Source organism: Microcaecilia unicolor, chromosome 6, assembly GCF_901765095.1.
Source record: "Microcaecilia unicolor chromosome 6, aMicUni1.1, whole genome shotgun sequence".
NCBI lineage: Eukaryota > Metazoa > Chordata > Amphibia > Gymnophiona > Siphonopidae > Microcaecilia > Microcaecilia unicolor.
The window spans coordinates 97686437-97712471 of NC_044036.1; the positions used below are offsets into that span (position 1 = coordinate 97686437).

General features: G+C 49.2%; 1 protein-coding gene across 1 annotated transcript in view; it reads right to left on the reverse strand.

Annotated features, from left to right (window-relative positions):
* Positions 1 to 26035, reverse strand: part of CEP350 (centrosomal protein 350) — a 411134-nt gene that overhangs the window by 342236 nt on the left and 42863 nt on the right. The window lies entirely within an intron of this gene.

The window sequence follows — 26035 nt, forward strand, 5'->3', positions numbered from 1 at the left end:
AAGATAACCATTCAAAGTGATGAAGGAATAACCTCAACTGTTAAATAAAGGAAGCACATAATTTGTAATATATTTTCTGCCCCAGACAGATATTCTATTGAATACTACAGGACTTTTTCTGATATGCTGGTGCCAAAGTTATTACTAGTGCCTAAAGACTTCCATGAATAACAGGGGAGGAAAAGATTAATTTTGTGAAAGCCAAAATAATAATTATACCTAAACCAGTATAGGACCCAGAACATACTATGAATTTTTAAGAACTATCTTGCTTATCAACATAGAGAGTAAGATATATGCTAAAGTACTAGCACACTGACTTACCAAGGTCCTGAAAATGATTATCCACTGAGATCAGAATGATTTTATAAAATCTAGAATGAACTCAGTGAAAGGCTTTTTGCAATATTATGCACTGGCTTCCACCCAAGCAGAATTTATGGTTGTTATTGGTCCAGATGCCAAAACAGCATGTGACAGGGTTGAATAGCCATATTGTTTAGTCTTAGAATGGTTTGAGTTTGGCCCTAGATTCTAACAGATGATCTGATACCTCAATTAGAGGTTAACAACTTATTCCCCATGTTTTCCCTGGTTAGAGGGACCAGGCAAGGTTGCTCCAAGTTCCACTTGTTATTTAACTGAGAATTAGAACTGTGCCATTCGGCAAGATGTGAGGGGGGGGGGGTCTGGGAGTTAGGAGTGTACGCTTCCAATGTAGGTTGATGACAATTCATTACATTGGCATCAACTCAGCGATGTGATCACTTATTACTCACTTTTCAACAATATCATGGTATAAAGTAAACAGGGATAAAAGAGTGGCCCCCAATAAATGACTACTTGCAAAAAGGATCTTACCAAATATCCTTTATGGTGGAAACAAGATCTCATAAGATATCCAGGCATGAAGAGACAATGATCAAAAATAACAGATACTGACTGCAAAGGTAGAGGATTTAACCAGATGGTCTTCACTTTGTCACGCTGAAGAAGCCATTAAAATAGTCATTAATGGGAGAAAAATGCTTTGAATCTGTATCACCACTGTTACAAGCATTACTTTGGTTTCCTATTTTGTACCAGAAATGGTTTAAGATATTATTGGTACATAACACATTAAGTAATGAGCTTCCTGATGTCATAGCTTCATCACAGAGTAAATAGGAAATCTCAAGCTTTAAGACCAATCAATGGTTGCTGGACATACCCAGTAAAAAACAGGTTTGTCTTCTGTGAGACCCACAAATGGATTTTTTTTTCTATTAGTCCAGTATTTTGGAATGCATTACCTTTGAACTTGTGATTGATCAACATAGAAAAATTTAGAAAACAGCTCAAGACCCATCTGCATTTACTTGCTTACCTCAGCTCTTAAGTGAGATATACATATTAGGCTAGATTCTATATATCAAGACTGAAAAATCCATGTGGAAAAAAATTACACTTAGGCATATTCTCTAAGGTATACCTAAATTTTATAGAACAGACAAATTTCTGCACGGTATATAGAATATGTTGAGCAGCTCGCCACATAACTAAATTTGGATGCATCCATTTAGACCACATTTTACTTGGTGTAAATCCCGATGCCTAAATTAGGCACAGATCAGGTGTATTCTATAATAATGCACACAGAGTTTAGAAATGCCCAAGCCCTGCCCTCTTTCCAAATATGCAATTTAGAATTTAGGCACTCCACATTATAGAATGCACTTAGTGAGTTGTGCACGTAAATCTCAGTTAATGCCAATTAGTGCTGATAATTGCTTAACAAGCAATTAACAGCTCTGATTAGCTAGTTAACCAATTAAGATATGAGCATTGTTATAGAACACGCTTTAGTTTTCATGTGGATTTTCAGGCGCCATATATAGAATCCATGGGATTATATTCATCAAAAATATAAGGAGGCCGATATTCAAAGCGATTTAAGTGCACTTGCTTCCAAGCGCCTAACCGGGGATATTCAGCAGCACTTAACCAGACAGTGCCACTGAACATTCCCTGAGACCGCCCAAACAAAAGTGGGCAGGTCAGGGGCCACACTGGGGAGGACCCTAGGTTATGCGGGTGCCAGTAATATTCAATGCTGGCACCCGAATAGCCAAGCAGCTTCATTTAGGACAGATCAAGAGCTTGAGGTACTACACAAAGTATCGAAAACTGTTGTGACCATTTTGCCGAGGCGCCACAAGGGGGAGGAGCAAGGGAGCTGTGCTGGACCCCAAAGAATGTAGTTAAGATGGGGGGGAGCTTACTTTCATGGTTCGGGGGCGGGGGGGGGGTCTTACGGGAGGGTCTTAATGTGCACTGGGGGAGGGAGGAGGGAAACAGGGGACATTGGTGGGAGGGGCTCGGGGGCTTGTTTAAAAAAAAAGAAAAGAAAAGAAAGAAAGAAAGAAAGAAAAAAAAGAAAGTTATGCAGGCTAGAGCAGCCCAACATTCAGCTGGAGCCGCATAACTCTTATGCGGTCCAGGATGAATATTGGCTAGGCTCGCACCCACCCCAATTTATCCCTCTATATTCAGTGGGGGTGCCCAGACACGGCCCGGCAGTGAATTATCAGGGGATAATTTAGCCGGCAACAATCAGCATTTAAAAAATGCTTACTGTTGCTGGCTGATTATTGTGGAGAAGATTTTAAAACACTCTAATATTTTTCTATTGGTCATCTTGTTTGATATGTTTTGTTATAGTATGTATTTTATTATGTATGTTTGATTGTAACCCACCGTGATCACTGGGTACAGCAGGCTATAAATTAACAAATATATCCCAAAACGTAATTACATCCTCCATATACTTCCCCTGGAAATGCATACTGGGCTATACAGCAGGTTATAACATCTACTAGTAAGATTCTTATGGCGTAAAAGAAAACCCAATTAATACCAGTTGGATCAATATTCCAGTGTCCAACAGACGGTTTTATTTATCTACCCACACCACTTGTGAAAGTGAAAGGGTTATTTACTGCATTATATGCCCCTGTATGCTGTATTACATAGGGCACACGAAGAGGAAGCTTAAGACTCGCCTGGCTGAACATGTTAGTAATATCAGAATTCAAAAGGTAGAAGCACCACTGGTTAATCACTGGATAGAACAAAAGCATAAGATTGAAGATTTAAAATGTGTAGTGTTGATACAGCTAACAGGGTCTGCTCATGGGGGAGATATAAGTGCCCAGCTTCATAATATGGAACAGCGTTACATCTTTGAGTGGGACACAGTGACCCCTAATGGCCTCAATCTTGAGGTAGAATGGCTTTAGAGTGATTACGTAGCCAGGAGGGAGGAGCTAGGTGAATTATAAACTTCCGGTTCGTTGAGCTTTTGTATACAGCATTTTTTGATGCAGGGAGACAAACCCTGATTTGGATTGAAATCCCGATGGTAAGCAGCTTAGTCTTTCATTGAATAATTTATGAATAAGAGCAGGATTGAAGTTATATTACTTGTGCCTATAGTGGTATGCTTTTCTTTTTATATACATCACACAGATATCGGGTGCTAGTTCCTCCTGATGAAGGACATTTCCGAAATGTGGACTCGCATATTTAAATGCGGTCTCTGGCATAGAGAGAAACTGGAGAAGAGGAGAATATCAGCTGGCTTTATAAGGCTTTAAAAAGGTCTTTTCAATAAGGAGTGTCCCTCGCTAGCCTTTCTCACACAGCAGGGCTCCACATGGAACACAGGTTTAATTGCTTTCCAGCACAGCCATTTGGAAACACAAAGATGTTTGGACTTTGAACCTAAGGAACTGAACTGATAAAATCAGCATAAACATTAGTAGGCACTTTGGCCCAGATGCATGAAAGACATTGGTAATTCCCGTTCCCTACCGATTCCATAGCGAATCGGTAGGGAACGGGAATGCATCAACGATAGGGAATGCAAATGAGCTACTCGTTGTAGCTCACTTGCATTCTCTAGTCCTTCGGTACCTGAGTCGGAGAATCGGGACGTCCCTTTAGATTAGGCTCCTCTTCCTGGTCTCTTCAGCCAATCAAAGCGGCCTTAGCTGGCTGTTGTCAGCGAAACGCGCTCTGATTGGCTGAAGAGACCAGGAAGAGGAGCCTAATCTAAAGGGACGTCCCAATTCTCCAGCAACCAGAAAAATAGAAACATTTCGCTGTGGAGGGGTAAGTGGCGCGGCGAAGACTCTCAAGAAGGGGGAAAAAAACACCAGCGCCGGCAGAACAAAAAACTGCAAAAAAAAAAAAAAAAAGACGTCTCTCAGAAGCACAGGGAGAGTACGTCCTTAAAGGACGCCCCTCACATGCGCTCCCTGCTTTTTTTTTTTTTCTTTTTAACCTTTTTTGGGGGCCCTTTTCCTTTCCGATTCCCTCACAGGAGCCCTAACAAGAGGTCAGACATCTCGTTAGGGTTCCTACGGTAAGGGAATCGGAAAAACGGTAGTGCATCTGATTATAATGGGCTGCAACGGTACTGCAGCTCATTATAATAGCTTTTCAAACATTTGCATTCCGTTTTCGTTGCCTGCTACCGTGGCAGGGAAAATGCCCTTAGTGCATGCCCGGGGTGAACTACTTGCGTTTTAAACTGGCTGGAACCAGTTTAAAACGCAAGTTGTGGGCTCGTTAGGTTTTGTGCATCTGGGCCTTTAACCGGTACTTAAGAAGGATGCCTGAAGTAGATCTGGAGGCATTGATTAGAAATGTTTTGAAACAAGGCAGTGAAACAACTGTATAGCTAGTGCATTGTATCAGAAAGTGAATGTAGAAGTTAAACGGTTGATTAATTGACAAGGCAATATATAAAGGTACTGTGAGCTATGTGTGAATGCAATGTGACAATGTGAGTTTTGAGGGTAGAGGAATTAGGCATATGTAATATAATAAAGAAATAAGTTCAAGATACTTAAAGTGTAAGGAGTACTTTATATAAGGAGAGGAGGAGTGACCTAGTGGTTAGGGTGGTGGACTTTGGTCCTGGGGAACTGGGGAACTGAGGAACTGAGTTCGATTCCCAGCACAGGCAGCTCCTTGTGACTCTGGGCAAGTCACTTAACCCTCCATTGCCTACCGCATTGAGCCTGCCATGAGTGGGAAAGCGCGGGGTACAAATGTAATAACCAAAAAAAAAAAAGTAGTTCTAGAGTGTGTACTCTGGTAATAAACTAGGAACCTCAGGTAGTAAAGAATTTCATTTAAAAAAAAAAAAAAAACAGAGTCCAAAATCTCCTGCAAAAAAACACAAGAAAACAACAAAACAAGCGGAAGATATCCAGAAGGACCAGACTGAAACCACAGATGTTGGAAACCAAAATAATTTATTAAAAAAAAAAAAAACCAGAATATGCTGGTATATCTCTTTCCTCATAAAACAGAGAGCATTGTGGTTCAGTGCACAAAATCAGGACAAGCCAATGTGGCTCAGTTTTAAGGATAAGATAGCCCCTATCCCAATTAATCTTTTCATAGGCATGTTGCTCACACATGAGTTCATACATTGGAAGGTACTAATTTCTACAGAAAGAGCCTTCAAAACCTTAGAGCTACTTCATAAGAGTGATAAATATGCCAAACACATCCCTATTATGTGCAACGCTCATTTTCTAATTAATAACAGAATAGTGGGGTGGAAGTGCTGGAAAGATAAACATATTTGGACTATAGTCAGTTGTTAAATAAGGCATTATGTGAGGCGTGAGGAGTTTCAAAACATTAGTTTTTCTTTTTTCCACTTTAAATATTTTTATTAATGAAGCAACTTACAACATTCAAGACAGTACAGATAATGCCAAGTTGTCCTAAAATATTGGATATCCATATAATATAACAGAAAAGAACAAAACAACAACCCAGTCACCCTTATGGTGAAAATTGAACTATCAACTCCCAATCACTATAAACAAGGGTCTACACCCTCAGCTCTGTCCTACCCCCTTAAATTTGTTCAAGCAAATAATTGCCTCACTTCCCCCTCTAGCCCTCCTCTTCCGTTCCTCCCTTCCCTACTGCCCCCTAACTCCCTCCCTCCCTCCCCAACTACCACCCGTTCCTATCAAAGTTTGATTGTCCCCACCCATTCTTGCAGTCGAGACCATCCTCTCTTGCGCCGTAGCTCCCCATCTCTACAGTATGCCGTTAAGCGCTCCATAGCTATGAGTTGTTCTATTTGCTTTCCAATCCCCCAAGGAAGGAGGGCAACTCGCCACTTCCGAGCTATCAGGCATTTTGATGCCGCCAGACCCCAACGTAACATTTTGCTCCGTTCCCATGAGTCACTGTCATTATACATCCCCAGCAAGCACACCCGTGGACTACACACCATGGAATCTCCAAACATTCTTACCAATGCTTTCATTACCGCCTCCCAAAACGGTATCAACCGGGGACAGGACCACCAAATGTGCAGAAATGAGCCCTTGTCTTTACCACATCTCCAGCACCGGTCAGAAGCATTAGGGTACATACCCCTAATTCTCTCAGGAGTGTAATACCACCTCGATAGCACCTTGTATGCATTCTCTTGCACTAGAGCGCACGTGGAGGCCTACTGAACCTCCCCCACATATCCTCTCCCATTCCTGATCATTGAAGCAGCAATTTAAGTCTGATTTCCATGCTCCCTTGAAGCGAAAGGGGGCAGGGTCACTGTCTCTCATAAATTTGCATAGCACCGAGATGGTTCTAGGCATCCTCCGTAATATACCCAATAAATTTTCCAAGCTCTCCTTATCCTGAGGGCTGCCTCCCCTCCATCCCATCGCTCCCATAAAATACTTAATCTGTAAGTAAGAAAAACGATCTCCTTCGGGGAGTCCATATTGTAACCTCAATTCCTCAAAGCTCTTAATCTGGGCCCCTTGGAGCACATCTCGAAAACTTGAAAGGCCCAAGTGATCCCATCGCACAAAAACCCGATTATCCTTCCCGGCCTCGAACTTCGGCTCCCATCTTATCCCCGCCCTAGTGGAGACCCCCTCTCCCTGTCCTCACTTCCTCCGAAACTCCTCCCATACAGTCAAAATGTGCCTAAGATATGGGTTATCCACGACTGCCAACACCCCCCCCCCCCCAATCCCTCAGTGGTCCAGAATAACGATTTTAAACCCCTATGTGGGAAGTACGATTGTTCCACTTGACCTGTTGGCTTAAGCCTGCCCCCTTCCCATCCACCACCACCTTGACCTGAGCAGCCTGATAATACCACTCAAGCCGAGGCACTGCTCTTTCAATCTCTCCCCATATCACCCTTCCCGCTAACCGCAGATGTTTGCCGTCCCATACAAATTGCAATATCTGGCGTTGTAATTGCTGCATCTCCCGCTTGGGGACCGCCACCGGCAAACACTGAAATAGAAACAACAGCCTAGGCAAGACGTTCATCCTTATTACCGCCAGCCTCCCCCACCACGACAGCCACAACCCTTTCCACCGTGATAATTCAATTCTAATGCACTCCACTATTTTGCCATAATTAAGTCCATAGACTCTACTCAGATCTCTAGGAATATAAACCCCCAGATACCTAATATGACTTCCAGCCCACTTAAAAGCAAACCTCTGCTTCAAACAGTTTTCTTCTTCCTGGGAGACTGAAATGCCTAATATTTTGCATTTCTCCATATTAATCCGCAACCCCGCATACTGTTCAAATTCCCCCAGGACATCCACCACCACCTCCAATGTTTTCCCTGGATCTGTCACATAAAGCAACAGATCATCCACATACAGTGCCATGCAATGTTCCCTCTTCCCCACTGTGAAACCCTGAAACTCAGGATGGCTACGTAACCTCTCTGCCAAGGGCTCTATATATATAGCAAACAATAAGGGTGACAGGGGGGCAGCCCTGCCTGGTCCCACGTTCAATAGCAAAAAAGGAGGTATACTGGCCGTTGATCTGTATACAGGCCTTCAGCGCCGCATACAAGGCTGCTATCCACCTGCAGAAATTATCCCCAAGACCCATACGCTGCATAACCTCTTGCAGAAACATCCAGTCAACCCTGTCAAACGCTTTTTCGGCGTCTAGTGTTAACAGTATTGCCCCTGGGAGTCTCTTCTGTGCTTCCCATTGCAAGTGGAGGGTACGGCGAATGTCGTCACCCACCTGTCGACCCAGGATAAACCCCGACAGGTCATCCCCTATCGACTTTGGTAGGGCCCGTCCCAACCTGTTGGCCCACACCTTGGCCAGTATCTTTACGTCAACATTTAAAAGTGAAATGGGTCTATAGGAGCCACATACAGTGGGATCCTTTCCTGGCTTAAGCAACAAAGAGATCCCTGCTTCCATCATTGAATTCGTGATCCCCCTTCCCTCCAATACTCCATTCCCTAGCCTGATAAGTTGGGGCCCCAACTCCTCCGCATAACACTTAAAAAACTGAGCAGTGTAACCATCCAATCCCGTGGCCTTCCCATTCGGGAGGTTCTTAATTACCCCATATACTTCCCCCCATCTTATCGGTTCTCCCAATCGTACTCACTCCGCTTCACTAAGACATGGGAGCTGTAGCTCATCTAAAAATTGCCCTATTTCCCCCCTACTCATATCCTCCCCCTTCTTATACAATTCTTCATAGTATGTCCCAAAGCTTCTAGATATATCCACATCTGCAAAATGCCAACCCCCATTACCATCTCTCAGCCTTTGAATAAGTGTCTTCACTCGCCTCGCCTGCAACCGACGTGCCAGAAAAGCGCTTGATTTATTAGCAAACTCAAAGGTCTAATGTTTCAGCTTGGTTTGCATATATTCAATATCATTTGCAATTGTGCCAATGCTCCCCTTACTGCTGTAAGCTCCTCCCCCAACTTTTTTGTGGGTGGCCTCTTATGCTGTTTTTCCAGTTGCACTAGGCGAGCTCATAACTCCAAGGATTTCTGACCTCTTTCTCTTTTTCTCCGTGCACCCCATTTAATAAAAACTCCTCTAACCACTGCTTTCATAGCGTCCCTACATTAGTTTTTCTTATGGTTCAGCTTAAATACTTGATTAAGCTGACACAACCAAACTGGGAGGATAACCTTGACCCAATGACAAGAGAAAGGGATCTCCTGTAAATGAACCTTCTTCTCCAAAACACTTCACATTTTTATAAAGATAGTACTTCAATGTGCTGGATGAGACGCATGAGTAAATTAAAAGCATGGTATACAGACTGGAGTGGATCTTTGTCAGATAAGAGTTGGGAGCATTTTTAGGAGAAAGAAATAACATTAAATATTTGGTCAGACCAAAAGGTCCCTGAAGCTCAGTATCCTGTTTCCAACAGTGGCCAATCCAGGTCACGTACCTGCAAGATACCAAAAAGCAGCTAGATTCCATGCTGCTTACACCCAGGAATAAGCAGCAGCTTTTCCTCAAGTTTACTTAATGGTTTATGACTTTTCCTCCTATAACTTCTCCAAACCTTTTTTAAACCTGGCTACGCTGTTTTTTACCACTTCATCGGACAACGAATTCCAGAATTTAATCACTGAGTGAAAACATTTTTTTTTTAATTTACTAGCTAGTAGCGTCATAGCATGTCCTCTAAATCTCTGAATTTTCTGAAAGAAGTCAACAATCTATTGTATTTACCCAATCCACTACACTCAGAAATTTATAGCCCTCCATGATACCTACTTCTCCTCAGTCATTTCTTCTCAAAGCTCAGGAGTCCTAAACTCATTGGCCTTTACTCACAGGGGAGTATTTCCATTCCTTTATTATTTTGGTCATCCTTCTCTGTACATTTCCTAATTCTGATATACATTTTTTGGCATATCATGCTTCATGGACTCCAGTTAAGGCAGCTGAATGTAAGAACGGAACTTGACATGCGGTTAATGCTGGCATTATACAGTTTTACCACGAGATAGCAATGTAAAACGAAGATACCTAAAGCAAGTATTCTCCGAGGACAGCAGGCTATATATTCTCACATCTGGGTGACGTCACCCATGTCGCCCAGTGCAGAGTATTAACAAGCTCTAAAAGTCTTTAAGAGCATGTGCAGCATCCTCACCGTGTCGAGTCCCCTCCCTCCCACTACTAGAGCGTGGGATCAACAGTTCAATACTCTAGCTCGAAAAAGAGAGGACAACTCCAAGGGGAGGTGGGAGGGTATGTGAATATATAGGCTGCTGTCCTCAGAGAATACCTACTACAGGTAAATATCTTTGCTTTCTCCAAGGACAAGCAGGCTAATATTCTCACATATGGAGAATCCCTAGCTACCAGGCTCACAGGAACCACAACCAATGATGAACTGCACTTCGCAACTGAGAGGTCAGAACATAGATGAACCAAAAACCACATGCAAATTGTTGAAAGTGTTGCCTGGGATGGAATAAAAATTGGGCCTAGGCAGGTGGAGTTGGATCCTAGAAACCAAACTAATTCTGTAGTACTGTCTGCCCAAACCGACTATCATGTCAGGTATTGTGCTCAAGGCAGTAGTGGGAAGTAGGTTGCAGCCTTGAAAATTTCTTCAAAGGAGGTCAAGCGCAAGTGTGTTACCAACACCTCCATGGCTCTAACTTTTTGAGCTGTTAACGTAACCTGCAAGAGTCAGGCCAGCCCGGGTATAAGTGAAGGATGTGAAATCTGCCAGCCAATTGGAAACAGCACGTTTCTCAAGGACTACTCTCCCTGTTAGGATCAAAAGATACAAAAAGTTTCCAATAGAAAGCCAATGCTCACCTGTAGACCAAGGTGTGCAGTATGCTCTCGCCAGGATAGACATGAGGCTTAAGGAAGAATGTTGGCAGAACAATGGACTGGTTGATAAGAAAACACGATACAACCTTAAGGAAGAATTGAGGATGGGTGCAGAGGACCACCCGGTTGTGGCCAAATACTTCAGAGGACAAGAAGCAAGTGGCTCAAAATGAGGTTTCATCAGCTGGGTGAGGACGACATTGAGATCAGAGGACATAGGTGGAGATTTGAGAGGGGGCTTTGTTAACAGACCCTGCATGAACACAGCCACTAAGGGCTGTGCAGAGAGAGGCTTACCATCAATATGCTTCTGATGAGCTCCGAATGCACTGAGATGAACCCTGACAGAGTTGGTCTGGAGACCTGACTCAGAGAGGTGAAAGAGGTATTCAGAGAGGGATGGTGAAGGGCAAGAAACAGAACCTAGGGACCTATCCGCAAATCAGATGGTAAACCTCTATCATTCAAAACAATAACACCTCTTGGTGGAGTCTTTTTGGAAGCTAGCAAAACTCTGAAAACACCTTCAACAAGTTGCAAGGACGCAAACTGTAAGCTCTGAACATCCAGGCTGTGAAAGCCAAAGACTGGAGATTGGGATGTAGAAGGGACCTCTCGTTCTACATTATGAGGGCTGAGATTCCCAATTCCATACCAGAACATCCTGCAGAATCTCATGAAAACAGTACCATTACAGCCTCTCAAGAAGGCATCTCGTAGTCGAGTACTTCATATATTTTAGCTTTAGGCGCATCCTCCATCTCCAGATGAACTGGGATGGCAGCAGCCATGGTCTGCACAAAAGATGGAACATCCGAAAAGTACTGAAGATCCTCATCTGACTCCCATACAGTCTCCTCATCGGTGTCGGCAAAATCTTGGGCCGAAGCTCACGCCAGCAACGTTGAAGAGAATGCTGGACCCTCGAATGCAGTGACTCCCTCTCAACCAACGTCGAGGAAATAGCAGCAAATGCGACAGTGGACACCTGGGCCGCAAGCGGCATCGGAGAACTCACCACAGATTGGGAGTCATGCGGGGCAGCAGGCACTGTCATGGCAGGCACAAGCATCTTAGAAGCTGATGGACGCCGGCAAACATCCCCACCAGGAGCTCAGGGAGCAAGGTCTGGATGTGCTCTTCAAGAGAAGCCATCAGGAAAGGCTGAGGAAGCAGTTCTGAGACAGGCTGCTTAACTGCCAGGGTCAATACAGATGGCTGGTCCTGACTGTATACAGACCCATGTGTGTCAGCACCATTGAAACAGAGGAGAAGCTGACCTCCTGGTGCCAACGTTTGCTGGGGACCGAGTAATCCTGTGGTACCCCTGCACTCTTGACTCCATGCATCAAGGGAGACTCTGTGCAGACGAGGACGTCGTGGAATCTGTATGTGTCCTAGGGGAAAGGTCCAAAGGCTGATTAAAGCTGGGGGTCCTGAAAAAGCAGGCTGAATCAAAATAGTTAAGAATGCACTTGATGCCAGGGTATCTCCCACATCTAAACCAGAGGAAGCAGCCATTCAGACACTCGATGCCGGTACAACAGCCAACTGCAATTCCACCACTGAAATAGTCAATGCCGGAATCGATGACACAGGTGCAAACTGCACTCCAAAATGTTTTTGCCTCTGTGCGTCTCAGGCGAGTTCTTGTCTTCATACGAAGACAAAGGACACAAGCAGAGGGGATATGATCATGCCACAGACGCCGCATACACGAAGAATGTGTATCGTTGTCTGAAACATTTAGGTTGTGCCAGTCACTATGCTGAAAACCACTGGAAGCTAAATCAAAAAAACTCAATGGCACCAAAATAAAGAAACAACACTATGGAGAAAAGAGGGCACACAGCACTTTTGATTCAGAGCCGAAGCTAATGAACATGGAAAAGAAAAGGTAGGGAAAAAGAAAAAAATTGTGGGTTTATTTTGTTGTTGTTGCTTTGGGGTTTTTTTTTTTAGACAATAAAACAATAGGGTTGACATTGTAAAAAAACGATGTCTTTATTTTTAGATTAAAAGCTCCCAGGTATTCAGCATAAAATGCCCGACATGGCCTTGTTTCACCAGTATAAAAATGGCTGTGTCAGGGGCAATAGGTCACTACAAATGAAATAAAATAAAATCATTCAGTATCTATAAACAACATATAAAAGACATGGGAACTTTTAATCTACAAATAAAAACACTCTTTTTTTTTTTTTTTTTTTTTTTTACAAGGTCTGCCTCATTGTTTTATTGTCCATTTTGGATTTGGCAGACCGACTGCTTTATTTTTTTTTTTAATAAAACACAAATCTCACGCAGAAAAAACAGAAAAATAAAAAGAGGCACAAATCGTTCAAAAAGACAAATGCACCAGACGCTGTGAGGAGCATGACAGAAATGCATCCACTCCTCATAGCAGATGGAAAAAGAAAACTGTTGATCCTGTGCTCTAGTGGTAGACGGGAGGACACTTGCAAACGCATGGTGAGGGAACTGCGAGTGCTCATAAAGACACTTAGAGCTTGTTAATGTGATGTCACCCACATGTGAGAATATTAGCCTGCTTGTTCTCGGAGAATAAGGGTTTCAGTGTGGGTGTTAACTCGCATGGAAACCCTTAGCTCAGACTGTATTAAAATGCAGGTTAATATGGTCATTTACTATCCTGCAGACATGCTTAAAAAAAAAAATGTTTTCCCATGCATTGTGTGGCCATTAATCATAGCAGATCAATCCATAGACTGGTGGGTTGTGTCCATCTACCAGCAGGTGGAGATAGAGAGCAATCCTTTTGCCTCCTTATATGTGGTCATGTGCTGCCGGAAACTCCTCAGTATGTCGATATCAAAGCTCCATCCGCAGGACTCAGCACTTAGAGAATTACACCCACAAAGGGACACTCTGCCCAGCTCACCACTGCTGAAACGGGGGAGGGGAACCCACGCCCGCCGAAGCAGGGGGGACTGGCTTATCCTGCTACCGCAACCGCAAGAGGAGCTGACTGACCCTAACACCGCCGAAACGGGAGGGATACAAAGCTACCCTACTGCCGCACGAAGCTGGAGGGAGCGCCGGCAGAATTTAGTAATCAATCCAGCCACCGCCGAAACGAGGGGAGAGGAATGCAGCAGCTCACTGTAATACAAAATCGTTCCAACTCAAGGAAAATCCAATTGGAAGAACTTGAACACGAAGTCCTTCTGAACAGGAACTGAAGACTAAACTTGAACCTGAAATATAACCAGAACAAAGAAACAATACAGATATCTGGGAGGGGCTATGGATTGATCTGCTATGATTAATGGAAAGAAAATTATCAGGTATGATACATAATTTTACCTTCCATTTCATCAAGCAGATCAATCCATAGACTGGTGGGATGTACCGAAGCAGTACTCACCCAGGGCGGGACATGGAAATCCCTGCACGCAACACTGAAGCTCCAAACTGGGCCTCGGCCCGAGCAGCCACATCCAAGCGGTAATGTCATGAGAAGGTATGAGCAGACGCCCAAGATGCCGCTCTACAAATCTCTTCCAAGGAGACGGATCTGGACTCTGCCATAGAGGCCGCTTGCGCTCTAGTAGAATTCGCCTTCAGCTGAATAGGCGGAATCTTCCCTGCAGCCACATAAGCTGCCGCAATCGTCTCCTTGACCCAACGTGCCACAGTTGACTTAGATGCCTGTAGACACTTACGAGGGCCTGCGAACAGCACAAACAGGTGATCCGACTTTTGGAAATCATTGGTCACTTCCAAGTATCTGATCATGATTCGTCTAACATCCAGTCATTTGAGAGCAGGGTACTCCTCTGGGTAATCCTCCTTATGAAAGGAGGGTAGACAAAGCAGCTGATTCACATGGAAGCGAGAAACAATCTTGGGCAGGAAGGCAGGCACTGGGCGAATCGACACTCCTGCCTCAGTGAACCGCAGGAACGGCTCTCGACACGAGAGTGCCTGGAGCTCGGAAACTCTTCTGGCTGAAGTGATAGCCACCAAAAAGACCGCTTTCAACGTCAGGTCCTTCAGCAATGCCCTCGACAAGGGCTCAAAGGGCGGCTTCTGCAAGGCCCGTAGCACCAGATTGAGATTCCACGTAGGCACTATCGAGTGCGGAGGAGGGCGCAGGTGATTAACTCCTTTGAGAAAGCGCACCACATCTGGCTGCGAAGCCGGGGAAGCACCCTTCAGACGGCTCCTGAAGCAAGCGAAGGCCGCCACCTGGACTTTCAGCGAACTGAGCGACAGACCTTTCTCCAGGCCCTCTTGCAGGAATGCCAAAACTGAAGATATTGGAGCAGTGAAGGGCGATAGAGAGCCTGCCTCACACCACAATCCAAAGGTACGTCAAACCCTGGCGTAATTAGTAGAAGTAGAGCGCTTCCTCGCTCTCAGCATAGTGGCGATAACTTTGGCTGAGAAGCCCTTCTTCCTCAGCCGCTTCCGTTCAAGAGCCAGGCCGTAAGACCAAAGGGGGAGGGATCCTCCATCACCACGGGACCCTGATGCAAGAGGCTCCGCTCCGTTGGCAGCCTCAGAGGGCCGTCCACTGAAAGCCTGATTAAGTCCGCATACCAGGGACGTCTGGGCCAATCCGGACCCACCAGGATCACCCGGCCCGGATGCTTTGCCACCCGGCCTAGAACTCTGCCCATCATGGGCCAGGGCGGGAACATGTAGAGAAGCTCCTGTGTCGGCCACTGCTGGAGAAGAGCATCGACTCCCAGAGATCGAGGGTCCCGTCCTCTGTTGAAAAAACGCGGTACTTGGCAATTGGCCGAGGACGCCATCAGATCCAGGCTCGGCTGGCCCCAGCGCCCGAGCAGACAGCTGCCACTCTCCGGGATCCAAAGTATGGCGACTGAGAAAGTCCGCCTTGACGTTCATGACTCCCGCAATGTGGGCCGCCGAAAGCTGTTCCAGATTCGCTTCCGCCCACAGGCATAGCTTCATGGCCTCCTTGGCTAGAGGGACGTTTCTGGTACCTCCCTGGCGATTGACATAGGCCACAGCCGTGGCATTGTCCGACAGGACCCGTACTGGCCTCAGCCCCAGGACTGGGAGAAACTCTAGAAGCACCAACCGAATGGCTCGGAGTTCCAGGAGGTTGATAGACCACTTCACCTCTGCAGGGGACCAGAGCCCCTGCGCTGTCCTTCCCAGGCAGTTGGCTCCCCAGCCCGTCAAAAAGGCGTCCGTCGTGACGACAACCCACTCCGGGGTCGTGAGAGGCATTCCTGCGGACAGCTTGTCTGGCCTCAGCCACCAACTCAGCGCCTTGCGCACCACTGGCTCTAAGGGAAGGCGTACAGCATAATCCTCCGAAACTGGAGTCCACCACCGCAGAAGAGAGTGCTGTAGTGGTCTCATATGGGCCCTGACCCAAGGCACTACCTCCATCGTGTCCGTCATGGAGCCCAACAGCTGCACATAGTCCCAAGCCCGAAGAGTCAAGGATGCTAGGAACTGGTCCAGGGACTGAGTCGGGCGCAGCTGACTTTTCTCCCAGTTGACGATCCATCCCAGGGAGCTCAGAAGAACAAGAACCCTGTCCGTAGCTCTCCCACACTCTGCATAAGAGGGGGCTCGGATCAGCCAGTTGTCCAGATAGGGATGGACTTGCACTCCTTCCTTGCGGAGGAAAGCCGCGATGACCACCATTACTTTGGAGAAGGTCCGCGGAGCAGTAGCCAACCCGAACGGAAGGGCTCTGAACTGGAAGTGTCGGCCCAGGACTGCAAAGCGCAGGAAGCACTGATGAGGCGGCCAGATGGGAATATGTAAGCAAGCTTCCTTGATGTCCAAGGATGCCAGGAATTCTCCTTTTTTCACCGCAGCTATTACGGAAGTCTCCATCCGGAAGTGCCGTATTTTCAAGGCCCGATTGACTCCCTTGAGGTCGAGAATAGGCCGAACAGAACCTCCCTTCTTTGGCACCACAAAGTAAATGGAGCAACGTCCCTTGCCAAGTTGATCTACTGGCACTGGGACCACCGCGCCCAGGCGGATCAGGTTGTCTAAAGTCTGCTGCACTGCCGCTGCTTTGACTGGAGACTTGCAGGGAGAGTTTACAAACCTGTCTCTCAAGGGCCGGCAGAACTCCAACTTGTAGCCGTCTCTGATGACTTCCACAACCCAAGCGTTTGAAGTTACCGTGGTCCACTCTCCCAGAAACGAGGATAGCCTTCCTCCTATCTGCTCTGGGCCATGGACCAGGGCCCCGTCATTGGGTCCGAGACCCTGGGGGAGGGCCGGAGGACAAACCTGCAGGACGGCGGTCCCTGCGAAAGGAATGCTGCATGGGGGAGAAGTTCCGCTTGAAGGAAGAGGAGGAAGAGGAGGTCGACTTGCCCGGGCGATACCGGCGGGCTTCCTGAAATCGGCCCTTGGAGGAACCAGGCCAAGCACTGCCGGCCCGTGCCCTGACCTCCGGCAACCTCTTGCCCTTAGACGTGCCGAGCTCCGTCACGATCTTGTCCAGCTTGTCCCCAAAGAACAGCTTGCCTTTAAAAGGCAACTTGGCTAGGCGAGATTTTGAGGCATGGTCAGCCGACCAGTGCTAAAGCCATAGCCACCGCCGAGCCGAGACTGTCTGAGCCATACCTTTAGTCGAGGCTCTCAATACATCGTACAGTAAGTCTGCTAAGTAGTCCAAGCCCGACTCCAGGGCCGGCCAATCCATCCTCAAGGACGAATCTGAGGGGGAAGTCCTCTGCAAAATGGTCATGCATGCCCTGGCCACATAGGAGCTGCAAACCGAGGCTTGCAAACTCAGGGCGGCCGCCTCGAAGGCCGCCTCCAATCTCCTGTCCTGAGCGTCCTTCAGGGCAGTACCACCTTCCACCGGCAGAGCCGTCCTCTTAGTCACCGCAGTGATTAAAGAGTTCACTGTAGGCCAGAGAAAGGCCTCCCGTTCACCCTCAGGCACAGGGTACAGACGGGACATGGCCCTGGCTACTTTAAGGCTCGCTTCAGGGGCATCCCATTGAGCCCAAATTAAAGTCTGCATGGCTTCATGAACGTGGAAAGTTCTAGGCGAGCGTTTAGTTCCCAGCATAATGGCAGAGCCAGCTGAGGCTGAGAGAGGGCCTTCCTCTGGAGAGGACATTTTCAAAATGCTCATGGCCTGCACTAACAGGTTGGGCAAATCCTCTGAGCGAAAAAGCCGCGCTGCAGAGGGGTCATCCGCTCCATCTGAGCGAGGATCAGTCTCCTCCATAGAATCCGCTAAGGACCTCTGGGAGAACTCAGACACGCTGCCCTCATCCACATCAGAGGAGACAGAGTCCCCTAGGGCCTGGAGATCCACCCGAGGGCGTTTGATCATAGAAGCCTCATCACCTTTATCAGACAAGGGAGCAGGGGCAGCGTTTTGCATAAGAAAAGTCTGATGCAGCAGCAAAATGAACTCAAGGGAGAAACCCCCCACTCTGTGCACTTCTGCAGCCTGGGTCACGGCCCTAGAGGCACTCTCAACCTGCGCTCCCAAGAACGGGGGAGAGGCGCGCTGTGCATCCAAAATGGCATCCGTCGCGACACTCCGCGAAGGAGCCGTGCGGGAAGAATAGCGCTTTAATTTTGCCGACTTTTTACCGTCTCCCGAGTCAAGGGCGACCATACTATTAACGTCTCCCACCTCGAGGGCGGCCCAAGAAGAAACCGTCCAAGCAGCGTGGCCGGCCACAACCGAGAGGGCGGCCAGCGGGGGATGGGCGCCTATGGCAGGAAAAACTGCCGCACCGGAGGAAAAACCGGGGAACTCTCCCGACTCCGAAAAAAGGCGCCCAAAAAAGGCGACTCTGCCTTCGGACCCCCCCCCCTTCCCGCTAGACGCGCGTACGCGTTCCGGGGAACGTCTTTTCGCGCCCTTGCCATCAGACGCCATTAGCCACGTGGAGACCGTTCGGGGAACCCCCTGCCCGCTAGTAAAAGGTAAAATTACCTGCTTCTCGCTCCGAGCTGCAACGATTTGGAGTCCCAGTGAGCAGCTGCAAACAAAAGACGTTTTTCTCTCCAACACGTCTATTTTTCTGTTTTGTTTTTTTTTTTAAACGGAACCAGCGGGAGGGGAAGAAAAGGAGGGACCTGGCACCACCAGGTTTACACTTGCTCACGAAGAGCCCTCAACCCCAGGTACTCAACAAAACCTAAACAATTAGGCTTGGAGACCTAGCCAGAGCTGCTGCTGTGTGTGACCACCACCTACTGAGATAGAGAACATACTGAGGAGTTTCCGGCAGCACATGACCACATATAGGGAGGCAAAAGGATTGCTCTCTTATCTCCACCTGCTGGTAGATGGACACAACCCACCAGTCCATGGATTGATCTGCTTGATGAAATGGAAATTATATATATAGATATATAGCGAATGCTACATACCTGTAGAAGGTATTCTCCGAGGACAGCAGGCTGATTGTTCTCACTGATGGGGTGACGTCCACGGCAGCCCCTCCAATCGGAAACTTCTCTAGCAAAGTCCTTTGCTAGTCCTCGCGCGCCCGCGCGCACCGCGCATGCGCGGCCGTCTTCCCGCCCGAAACCGGCTTGAGCCGGCCAGTCCAGTATGTAGCAAGACAATACACTTCAAGGGAAGACACAACTCCAAAGGGGAGGCGGGCGGGTTTGTGAGAACAATCAGCCTGCTGTCCTCGGAGAATACCTTCTACAGGTATGTAGCATTCGCTTTCTCCGAGGACAAGCAGGCTGCTTGTTCTCACTGATGGGGTATCCCTAGCCCCCAGGCTCACTCAAAACAACAACCATGGTCAATTGGGCCTCGCAACGGCGAGGACATAACTGAGATTGACCTAAAAAATTTACCAACTAACTGAGAGTGCAGCCTGGAACAGAACAAACAGGGCCCTCGGGGGGTGGAGTTGGATCCTAAAGCCCAAACAGGTTCTGAAGAACTGACTGCCCGAACCGACTGTCGCGTCGGGTATCCTGCTGCAGACAGTAATGAGATGTGAATGTGTGGACAGATGACCACGTCGCAGCTTTGCAAATTTCTTCAATGGAGGCTGACTTCAAGTGGGCTACCGACGCAGCCATGGCTCTAACATTATGAGCCGTGACATGACCCTCAAGAGCCAGCCCCGCCTGGGCGTAAGTGAAGGAAATGCAATCTGCTAGCCAATTGGATATGGTGCGTTTCCCTACAGCCACTCCCCTCCTATTGGGATCAAAAGAAACAAACAATTGGGCGGACTGTCTGTGGGGCTGTGTCCGCTCCAGATAGAAGGCCAATGCTCTCTTGCAGTCCAATGTGTGCAGCTGACGTTCAGCAGGGCAGGAATGAGGACGGGGAAAGAATGTTGGCAAGACAATTGACTGGTTCAGATGGAACTCCGACACGACCTTTGGCAAGAACTTAGGGTGAGTGCGGAGGACTACTCTGTTATGATGAAATTTGGTGTAAGGGGCCTGGGCTACCAGGGCCTGAAGCTCACTGACTCTACGAGCTGAAGTAACTGCCACCAAGAAAATGACCTTCCAGGTCAAGTACTTCAGATGGCAGGAATTCAGTGGCTCAAAAGGAGGTTTCATCAGCTGGGTGAGAACGACATTGAGATCCCATGACACTGTAGGAGGCTTAACAGGGGGCTTTGACAAAGCAAACCTCTCATGAAGCGAACAACTAAAGGCTGTCCTGAGATCGGCTTACCTTCCACATGGTAATGGTATGCACTGATTGCGCTAAGGTGAACTCTTACAGAGTTGGTCTTGAGACCAGACTCAGACAAGTGCAGAAGGTATTCAAGCAGGGTCAGTGTAGGACAAGAGCGAGGAGCTAGGGCCTTGCTGTCACACCAGACGGCAAACCTCCTCCACAGAAAGAAGTAACTCCTCTTAGTGGAATCTTTCCTGGAAGCAAGCAAGACGCGGGAGACACCCTCTGACAGACCCAAAGAGGCAAAGTCTACGCTCTCAACATCCAGGCCGTGAGAGCCAGGGACCGGAGGCTGGGATGCAGAAGAGCCCCTTCGTCCTGCGTGATGAGGGTCGGAAAACACTCCAATCTCCACGGTTCTTCGGAGGATAACTCCAGAAGAAGAGGGAACCAGATCTGACGCGGCCAAAAAGGAGCAATCAGAATCATGGTGCCTCGGTCTTGTTTGAGTTTCAACAAAGTCTTCCCCACCAGAGGAATGGGAGGATAAGCATACAGCAGGCCCTCCCCCCAATCCAGGAGGAAGGCATCCGATGCCAGTCTGCCGGGGGCCTGAAGCCCGGAACAGAACTGAGGGACTTTGTGGTTCACTCGAGATGCGAAGAGATCCACCAAGGGGGTGCCCCACGCTTGGAAGATCTGGCGCACCACTCGGGAGTTGAGCGACCACTCGTGAGGTTGCATAATCCGGCTCAGTCTGTCGGCCAGACTGTTGTTTACGCCTGCCAGATATGTGGCTTGGAGCACCATGCCGAGACGGCGAGCCCAGAGCCACATGCTGACGGCTTCCTGACACAGGGGGCGAGATCCGGTGCCCCCCTGCTTGTTGACATAGTACATGGCAACCTGGTTGTCTGTCTGAATTTGGATAATTTGATGGGACAGCCGATCTCTGAAAGCCTTCAGAGTGTTCCAGATCGCTCGCAACTCCAGGAGATTGATCTGTAGACCGCGTTCCTGGAAGGACCAGCTTCCTTGGGTGTGAAGCCCATCGACATGAGCTCCCCATCCCAGGAGAGACGCATCCGTTGTCAGCACTTTTTGTGGCTGAGGAATTTGGAAAGGACGTCCCAGAGTCAAATTGGACCAGATTGTCCACCAATACAGGGATTCGAGAAAACTCGTGGACAGGTGGATCACGTCTTCTAGACCCCCAGCAGCCTGATACCACTGAGAGGCTAGGGTCCATTGAGCAGATCTCATGTGAAGACGGGCCATGGGAGTCACATGAACTGTGGAGGCCATGTGGCCCAGCAATCTCAACATCTGCCGAGCTGTGATCTGCTGGGACGCTCGCACCGCGAGACGAGGGACAACAAGTTGTTGGCCCTCGTCTCTGGGAGATAGGCGCGAGCCGTCCGAGAATCCAGCAGAGCTCCTATGAATTCGAGTTTCTGCACTGGGAGAAGATGGGACTTTGGATAATTTATCACAAACCCCAGTAGCTCCAGGAGGCGAATAGTCATCTGCATGGACTGCAGGGCTCCTGCCTCGGATGTGTTCTTCACCAGCCAATCGTCGAGATATGGGAACACGTGCACCCCCAGCCTGCGAAGTGCCGCTGCTACCACAGCTAGGCACTTTGTGAACACCCTGGGCGCAGAGGCGAGCCCAAAGGGTAGCACACAGTACTGGAAGTGGCGTGTGCCCAACTGAAATCGCAGATACTGTCTGTGAGCTGGCAGTATCGGGATGTGTGTGTAGGCATCCTTCAAGTCCAGAGAGCATAGCCAATCGTTTTGCTGAATCATGGGGAGAAGGGTGCCCAGGGAAAGCATCCTGAACTTTTCTTTTACGAGATATTTGTTCAGGGCCCTTAGGTCTAGGATGGGACGCATCCCCCCTGTTTTCTTTTCTACAAGGAAGTACCTGGAATAGAATCCCAGCCCTTCTTGCCCGGATGGCACGGGCTCGACCGCATTGGCGCTGAGAAGGGCGGAGAGTTCCTCTGCAAGTACCTGCTTGTGCTGGAAGCTGTAAGACTGAGCTCCCGGTGGACAATTTGGAGGTTTGGAGGCCAAATTGAGGGTGTATCCTTGCCGGACTATTTGAAGAACCCACTGGTCGGAGGTTATGAGAGGCCACCTTTGGTGAAAAGCTTTCAACCTCCCCCCGACTGGCAGGTCACCCGGCACTGACACTTGGATGTCGGCTATGCTCTGCTGGAGCCAGTCAAAAGCTCGCCCCTTGCTTTTGCTGGGGAGCCGCGGGGCCTTGCTGAGGCGCACGCTGCTGACGAGAGCGAGCGCGCTGGGGCTTAGCCTGGGCCGCAGGCTGTCGAGAAGGAGGATTGTACCTACGCTTACCAGAAGCATAGGGAACAGTCTTCCTTCCCCCAAAAAATCTTCTACCTGTAGAGGTAGATGCTGAAGGCTGCCGGCGGGAGAACTTGTCGAATGCGGTGTCCCGCTGGTGGAGATGCTCTACCACCTGTTCGACCTTCTCTCCAAAAATGTTATCCGCACGGCAAGGCGAGTCCGCCATCCGCTGCTGGAGTCTATTCTCCAGGTCGGCGGCACGCAGCCATGAGAGCCTGCGCATCACCACACCTTGAGCAGCGGCCCTGGACGCAACATCAAAGGTGTCATACACCCCTCTGGCCAGGAATTTTCTGCACGCCTTCAGCTGCCTGACCACCTCCTGAAAAGGCTTGGCCTGCTCAGGGGGAAGAGCATCAACCAAGCCCGCCAACTGCCGCACATTGTTCCGCATATGTATGCTCGTGTAGAGCTGGTACGACTGAATTTTGGCCATGAGCATAGAAGAATGGTAGGCCTTCCTCCCAAAGGAGTCTAAGGTTCTAGGGTCTTTGCCCGGGGGCGCCGAAGCATGCTCCCTAGAACTCTTAGCCTTCTTTAGGGCCAAATCCACAACTCCAGAGTCATGGGGCAACTGGGTGCGCATCAGCTCTGGGTCCCCATGGATCCGGTACTGGGACTCGATCTTCTTGGGAATGTGGGGATTACTTAGTGGCTTGGTCCAGTTCGCAAGCAATGTCTTTTTTAGGACATGGTGCAAGGGAACAGTGGACGCTTCCTTAGGTGGAGAAGGATAGTCCAGGAGCTCAAACATTTCAGCCCTGGGCTCGTCCTCCACAACCGCCGGGAAGGGGATGGCCGTAGACATCTCCCGGACAAAGGAAGCGAAAGACAGACTCTCAGGAGGAAAAAGCTGCCTTTCAGGAGAGGGAGTAGGATCAGAAGGAAGACCCTCAGACTCCTCGTCAGAGAAATATCTGGGGTCTTCCTCTTCCTTCCACGAGGCCTCACCCTCGGTGTCAGACACAAGTTTACGAACCTGTGTCTGCAACCTCGCCCGGCTCGACTCCGTGGAGCCACGTCCACGATGGGGGCGTCGAGAGGTAGACTCCCTCGCCCGCATCGGCGAAGCTCCCTCCGCCGACGTAGTCGGGGAGCCCTCCTGGGAGGTGCCGCAGTTGGCACCCCGCGGTCCGACTCGGGGACCGCCCCGGGCGATGGGCCAGCCGGCGCCACGCTCGACGGTACCGGTGGCGCAAGCACCGCCGGTACCGGAGGGGAAGGGCGCAACAGCTCTCCCAGAATCTCTGGGAGAACGGCCCGGAGGCTCTCGTTCAGAGCGGCTGCAGAGAAAGGCAAAGAGGTCGATGCAGGCGTCGACGTCAGAACCTGTTCCGGGCGAGGAGGCTGTTCCGGGCTGTCCAGAGTGGAGCGCAGCGACACCTCCTGAACAGAGGGTGAGCGGTCCTCTCGGTGCTGATGCCTGCTGGGTGCCGACTCCCTCGGCGACTCAGAGCTCTCGGTGCCGACGCGGGGAGGCGACCGGTGTCGATGCTTCTTCGACTTCTTCCGAAGCATGTCACCGGAGCTCCCCGGCACCGACGAGGAGGACGTAGAATCCAGCCGTCGCTTCCTCGGGGCCGAGGCCGAAGGAGGTCGGTCTCGGGGGGGCTGTACCGCAGGAGCCCTCAGGGTAGGAGGAGACCCACCCGAAGGCTCACCGCCACCAGCAGGGGAATGGACAGCCCTCACCTGCACTCCTGACGATGCACCACCGTCCAACGACATCAGCAGACGAGGTCCCGGTACCACCGACGTCGATGCAGTCGCCCGATACCTTGGCGCCGATGCAGAGGCCCGATGCCTCGATGCACTCGATACAGTGGCGGCCGAGGAAGATGGTCTGGACGCTGACGACGTCGATGCACTCGAAGTTCCCGGTGCCGATGTCGACGAAGAGCCCGAGAACAACACGTTCCACTGGGCTAATCTCGCTACCTGAGTCCGCCTTTGAAGCAGGGAACACAGACTACAGTTCTGAGGGCGGTGCTCGGCCCCCAGACACTGAAGACACGACGAGTGTCTATCAGTGAGCGAGATTACCCGGGCGCACTGGGTGCACTTCTTGAAGCCGCTGGAAGGCTTCGATGTCATGGGTGGAAAAATCACGCCGGCGAAATCAAAATCCGAAATGACGGAAAAGAGCACCAAAAAATTTAGAAGGAGAAAATCTCGACCGAGGCCGAAAAGAGGCCTACCCCGACGACGAAAGAAAACTTATCGGGGGCAAAAAGCTGGAAGTACGGGAAGGGGTGGTCTGAAACCCTGGGGTTTCCGAAGCACTTCCCGACACTTAAAAGACTTTTTCCGAAGAAAAAAACACGTCAAAAATAAATTTGGACGCGCGAGGTCGACTTTCCGGGGCTCGACACGGCGAAACACGACCGTACCGAGTGCGGACAAAAGAAGACTGGCCGGCTCAAGCCGGTTTCGGGCGGGAAGACGGCCGCGCATGCGCGGTGCGCGCGGGCGCGCGAGGACTAGCAAAGGACTTTGCTAGAGAAGTTTCCGATTGGAGGGGCTGCCGTGGACGTCACCCCATCAGTGAGAACAAGCAGCCTGCTTGTCCTCGGAGAAATATATATATATATATATATATATATATATACACACACACACACACACACACACACACATACATATATGTATGTTATGCACACCTACCCACACCCCTGTGATCTAGTGGACCCCCACCTACCCATTCATCCGATCCAAGATCCAACTCCCCACCCCCAACCCCCCAACATCTACACCAAAGTCTCTGGTGGTGTAGTGCTCCCTCCCCAAAGAAAACAATCCCTGGTCTCTAGCATCCCTTCCCAACCCTTCCGCAAGACCCCACTCTTCTCCCCCCCCCATGAGCCCCCAGACCAGCACCTCCAAAGAAACAGAAGTGATACCCATTTGCTCCTGCCTCTGATGCCGCTATTTTCATACTGAAGCATCCCATCCTGTTCAATGCATCCTCCCTTATATGGCAAAATGACCATGCTCAGTGCATCCCAGGATGCACCCTGTGGGGTGATGCAATTTTGAAGATGGCAGCACTAGAGGCAGGAGCAAGTGGGCATCACCACTGTCTCTTGAGGATGGGCCTGGGGGAAGGGTTGAGGTGGTCCGCTAGACACCAGGGATATTTCTTTTAAAACCCAGGGAGGGGGCACTAGATCGCCAAGAACTTTTGTGCTGGGGTTGGAGCTGGAGGAGCAGATCGGATGTGAGCTAGAGCCATTAGACCACCAGGTAATTTTTGTTTACTGTTGGAGGATGGGGGTAGGGAGTAGGGAGCAAGGCCACAAGGAACCCTGCAAAAAATCAGGGTCGGGGGCACCGAACAGTTTTTTTTTTTTTTGTCCCTCAATG